The following is a 6198-nucleotide window of genomic DNA, read 5'->3' on the forward strand; positions in this document are numbered from 1 at the left end:
ATCTGTTACACGGCTCCCCGCTGTGAAACACGGCCAGTTTTGCTGACTTGAGGCGATGCCCATGCTCGCCCCACCGATGTCTGCTGCCCCGCTTTGTGCTCTGTGTCCACGCGTGGCCAATTTTCTCTCCCCTCTCCAGGAGTCAGAAAACATTTTCATTATTTGCTGAGAACGGCACATCGATCCCTCTGCTCCAGACTCTGAAGTCTGGATGCTGAATGCTTTGGATTTTGGAGATGATTACTGTGTTTTATAACACATCCTCAACCTAAGGCTTTATATTCATCCCTCCTCGTTCCTTCAGGCAAGGATTTTGAAGTTTATACCCAGCACAGTGCCATGGAACATCTTACCATGTTTTTACATTGCTTTACTCTTCCTCACACCTTTAGGCCATTTTACCACACACAAAAACATTTAATATTTTCTAATTAAAGCTTATTGTGTATTTTCAGCTGAGGCTAACAGTTTAGAAAAAATTACCAATCCAATTAAACTCTAATTAAACTAAAGCCCTTCATCTCACCATCTTATTCTTCTGCCTGCAACTCTTTGCCTTTGTTTTACTCTTTGTTTTATGTTTCTCTCTCTCTCTTTGTGTGTGTGTGTGTGTGTGTAGAGTGCCACAGAGACCGGAACATACACCGATGTGTGACACATTAAAGAAAAAGGTAACCAAAAGAACTCAGGTAGTGCAGCAGTCTATTACGCTAGCCCATCACCGCTGAGACTTGAACACGGTCCTGGTTGGACGCTCTACAGACACAACTGAAGACGGAGCCTGTTGGCTTTGTGTGCTTGCCTGCTATCCACCTTGGCGAGTGTGGGTGTGCATAATTACGTTTTTGTCAATGCTTTGAGGTTTGGACATGTCTAAATTATTTTTTAAAGGTTCTTGACCTCCATGATCAGCCAGAAGGACTTGCATATTGGCTAAATTCTACTAAAGACTCCACCCCATGACTGTAGTCGAGGGTTAAAACCCCATTCTTCTAAAAAAAATTGTTGGGGTTTGGGTTTTATTGATGAAGTAATCTGTTTAGCTGTTGTTTGACTGACCTCATCCCTTGTATTCTCATTAAACCATCTATTGACCTCATATGTGCTGTGGGATGAGGCATTGTCACTCTGGAAGAGACCATTCCCACCAGTATATAAATATTTTGCTTTCTTTTTTCTTGTCATTTCATTTAAGCTAAATAAAGTAAGTAATTTGCGATACACATACTTGAGATGGAAGTACATTCATGTCTAAATGTCCAACAAGTAAACAGGTGCTGATAATTACTGATGATTTCATGTGCCGCTCTGCCCTTCTAATGCCAACTTTCTTTCGTGTTAGAGGACATGTGTTTATAGGGCATGGGTTTGGCATGCTGTCCTCGTCCTAGTCACCTTGCCCAGGGTCACAGGGGTCATGACGCTTCACAGGTGATTGCATTGCCAGGTCCCTGGCCAAGTTTTGCACCGAAGCTTTGGACACAAAACAGGAAAACAGGGAACGTTTGCACAACTGTAACTCTGTCATTCATTTTAAATCCTTATTTAATATCCGCTGATAATGGCAAAACTGTTGTGAGGCTGGAATACACACACCAGTTCAGTCAACTAGTCATTCACTCATACACAGGTAATTTATGGTGCCCAGTCCACCTTCTGCAGGTTTTGGAGAGGTGGTAGGAAATTGTTATTATTATTATTATTATCATTACTATTATTCTTATACATTTATTAAAGCACATTTTTGGTGTTTATTCATCATGCATTTTCATTTCAAGCTTTATTTTCTCTGGATGTGAAGCACAATCGTGTCTTACACAATAGAGAGAGAAAAAATCACTCCATTACAATGCAAATTGCACTTTGATCGACTCTTTAATTCCATCCGACTGCTGTTTTGTTGGATTTCTCTTATTTATTCTGAGTCAATGAGCTTTAATGAGATCCCTGATCCTGCGCCTCTGAGCTTCGCGGTCGTGTTTGGTGTTTTGCCGGGAGCTTAGAGCCGCATTGGCCGCACTTCATTAACCCTGAACCGGCCACAATCCACCCCGAGAGCCGCAGGGATTTACTGACGTCCTTTTACATGTAAAAAAGATTCTAAGCCTTTTAACAGAACCCGAAAAGGATTTTTTTTGTACGAAAAACCTTTTTTTCATTACAACTGAAGGGTTCTTTGCTGTGTTGGGTATATGAAAACCGATCCATTTGATGGATTCATCATTTTAACAAATTAGCAACGTAGTTTTTGTCAGCAAGTTATGAAAACATATTTTACATAAATACCGAAATAATCCCCAACCACTCAAAAAAGAAGGTTTGTGTTATAATTGGAGTGACTGTTTTAGACAATGTTCCAGTTGGAGGTCCAGTAAAATGTGGGATACCCTTGAAAAAATTCTCTGTTTCAAAAGGAATTTTCGAGTTAGAGGGATTTTACAATAGAGGGTTCTGAGAAGAACTGTTTTTGGGGGAAATAATGCAGTAAAACCTTAAGATTATTCGGCGTCAACAAAAACCCTTTGAGTAAAAACCGTTCTTAATCATTTATTACCAACAGTGACAACAATTTTGACATTTATCTGAAAATTGACCAAATTCTTGATAATGATCTTTAAAATCTCACTGGAAATCTTACAACAGAAGAAAGAAAGTTCAAATAGTTCAAATAGTTGGATTGGACTCACTATCAGCTAGGTAAAGAAAACCATAAAATGTCTTTATGTTCATTATTATGCCAATTAACTATATTTTATATTAAATGTTAAAATGACCAGTTTTAGCTAGATTTATTTGGGTTGTTTATAGAAAGAGATTATAGAAAGAGATGTTTCAGAAATGGTTTCAGATACTTAATAGACAGGTATGTTTTACATAGACAACATGAATCTGTGGGATTTTTTAAACGATCCATATTGCAATGTGAAGAGCAAAATGTATTTTAGAGGATTTTAAAACAAAAGGATTTTACCCATAAATCGACAGCCAAAAAATACAGTAGGGTTAATTTAATATGCTAAGAATCAGATGGAATCTAGTTTTAGTAAAATCAGGATTTTTCAGTCTACAAATAATAGTTAAAGCAAAATCTAATTAAAAAAACCCATCAAATAATACTTCTTTTAGTAAACAGAATACTTCAGTACTTTTTTTTTATTTGGGGGGGGGGGGGGGGGGGGGGGGCGGTTCTATATGGTTGAGAAGTTTACTATTTAGCACCTTTATACAGTATATTACTCAGTGTTCACCTGAAGAACAGCTTAAGATGTAAACATTCCTTTTTTAAAAATTGTGAAACGAGTATGTCCCCAAGAGTGTATTTTTTTTACAAATTTAACTACCATCTTCTGTTAAGTTAGTTAAGATAGTACAACAATTTATATAGTACTTATAGCAACAAAAAATATTTATCAGTTTGTCCCTTGAAGAAAGAAAATTTTCTAGGACATTTATTGAGAGTTTTTTTTTCAAAGTACAGTTAAAGTTTACATGCACTTGTAAGGATCATATTGTTTAGGCAATTTGGTGATTTCGGCAAGTGCTCCAGTTAACTTTTGTTTTATTTTTTAAATGTAAAACAAACAAACAAACAAACAAACAAAACAAATACAAATTATTTGGTTGTGTTGAAAACTAAAATTACCTCATTTTACTTTACACAAATTGCTGTGTAATAAAGAACTGGAAGTTTTATCAATGTTTTTCTTCTTAATTTTTGTGAGATAACATCAAAGTAGGCAGGAAATAAAGTTAAAGGTAATCTTATATTGGAATGCTGTATATACTAAATATTAATATTGGAATTTAAAAACAATATAGAATGTTTGAAAATAAAGAACATGAATGTGTTCCAATAATAAAAGAAACAATCGAAATCCCCAGACTGGAGTGGATACACGTCCCTCACAAGTGTATGTTGGTCTTTGGCCTGAACTTCCTTCACCACGGTTGGATTTTCAGCTGAAGCTGCTCTGACATGTGCGATCCGAGACGGTACCAGCGGGGACCCGCTTATCGACTTTCAATTAAAAGCCATTACGGACTTTTGTCTAGTCCTTAATGTTCTATTCATCGAGCAGAGTTCTGCTAAAACACACCCTGTGCTGTATGGAGTGATCTCTGGCCCGGTTTAAAGCGAGTTTCGGACGCCGCTCAGCAGATGTCCCATCGGCCGGTCACCAGCTGTTGGAGCCCGTTGGCAGATGAGTAGCCAACCAACAGAGTCTCTGAGAAAGGAAGGTGGGGGAGGTGGAAACAATCCATTTTCCAAATGGGATCATTTAGGGCACTTAAACAATTACACACTTTGGTGAACATTAATATTTCACGTATCGCGTTTTGTTTATGGAGACTGAATGAAACGCGGTGGGTTTAGTGATGCGTGGTGCGACACAGTACTGTCCAACAGCAACAGGGAATGTGTGTGACAGTCCAGTCCACTGACCCAGCACTGCCCAGTAAACACCAGTATGAGTTTCTCCTTTTCTGAACATGCACTTTAAAAACTAAGATGTTTTAATACTGCGCTGAGCTATTTGCGACTTTGATATTTGTGGTATAATCTATCAATAAGAGACATTCCAGTTAAACTTTAAATCGTGCATCATGCAGAACTAAGTTCCTCCGCTTGGGTTTGGGGGTGTAAAGCCTGGTAAAAATCTGCAGGCGTCTCTGAAAGGTTAAAGTTTCCTCCGGCTGAGACGCTGTTATTAACCTTTTTTTGCTGGTTTGGCAAATTAAATCCAGCATGCTAACCAAACAGTGCGGGGGGCTCTGAGCTCTGAGCAAAGTGTCTGACAGTCGTGTTTAAATTTATTTAAACACATTCCCCACTAATAGATTTCTCCAAGTGTAGTTTCGTCATTTCACTTCTAGAGATTTTTCGTTTTTTTTTGTTGTTGAATTAAAAAATAAATCCCAAATAATTTTGTTAGTGTTTTAACTGCACTAACAAAATTTATTACATTAAACAAACTTTGCTCATTTGTCTCAAACAAATACAATACATAATTATTTTGATTGGTCTGATTGGATTAATACAGAATGGAGATGAGTCTGCCTACAGGGAAGAAGTCCTCAAACTGTTTGAATGATGCTCCATTAACAACCTGGCACTCAACACCTCTAAAACAAAAGAAATGGTCATCAGCTTCAGGAGACAGAGAGAGGAACCTACACCCTTAGACATCGGAGGAAACACAGTAGAGAGAGTGTCTAATTTCAAATTCCTAGGCACACACATCTCCCAGGACCTCACATGGACCACCAACACCACCTCTCTAGTGAAAAAAGCACAGAAGCGGCTCTACTTTTTAAGGACACTAAGAAAGGCCAACCTGTCCAAGCAGCTACTGGTGTCCTTCTATCGCAGCACGGTGGAAAGCATACTCACCCATGGCATTCTGGTGTGGTATGCCAGCTGCTCTGAGGCTGACAAGAAGGCTCTTCAGAGGGTAATCAAATCAGCTCAGAGAACCATCAACACTGAGCTGCCTTCACTAGAGAACATTTACAAAACCCGATGCCTGCGTCGGGCCACAAACATCATAAAGGACTCATTTCACCCTTGTTGCAACCTGTTCTCCTTGTTGCCCTCTGGTAGGCGCTATAGGAGTATCAAGGCCCGTACTTCCAGACTCCTGAAAAGCTTTTACCCCTCCGCCATAAAAACACTAAACTATCAAACTTTACATCCTAGGAAATAATGTGCAATTTATAGAGACCGTGCAATAACCTTCTTCTTCTTTTCTTTTCTGGAAAGTTCTTAAAACCACACGTTTATTTCTGTATCTAGATGTGTATATGTTTATTTTGTAAATACATGTGTATATATATGTCTGTGTGTACATACATGTACCGTCAAGGAGATGCTCAAAAAATTTCGTTGTGCACTGTGCAATGACAATAAAGGCATTCTATTCTATTCTATGTAATATATTGTTTTCATGTGAAATAGATCATTTATCCCCCCCCCCCCCCCCCCCCAAGAAATGTGTCATCATATTTCTTGTCTTCCTAACCCTAAAGCTAAGGTTCAATTGTTTGATCTGCTTTTATATATATATATATATATATATATATATATATATATATATATATATATATATATATATATATATATTTTATCCTGTGTTTTGTAGTTATAAATATATATATATATATATATATATATATATATATATATATATATATATATAT

This window comes from Trichomycterus rosablanca, chromosome 16 (assembly GCF_030014385.1).
Source record: "Trichomycterus rosablanca isolate fTriRos1 chromosome 16, fTriRos1.hap1, whole genome shotgun sequence".
NCBI classification, from domain to species: domain Eukaryota; kingdom Metazoa; phylum Chordata; class Actinopteri; order Siluriformes; family Trichomycteridae; genus Trichomycterus; species Trichomycterus rosablanca.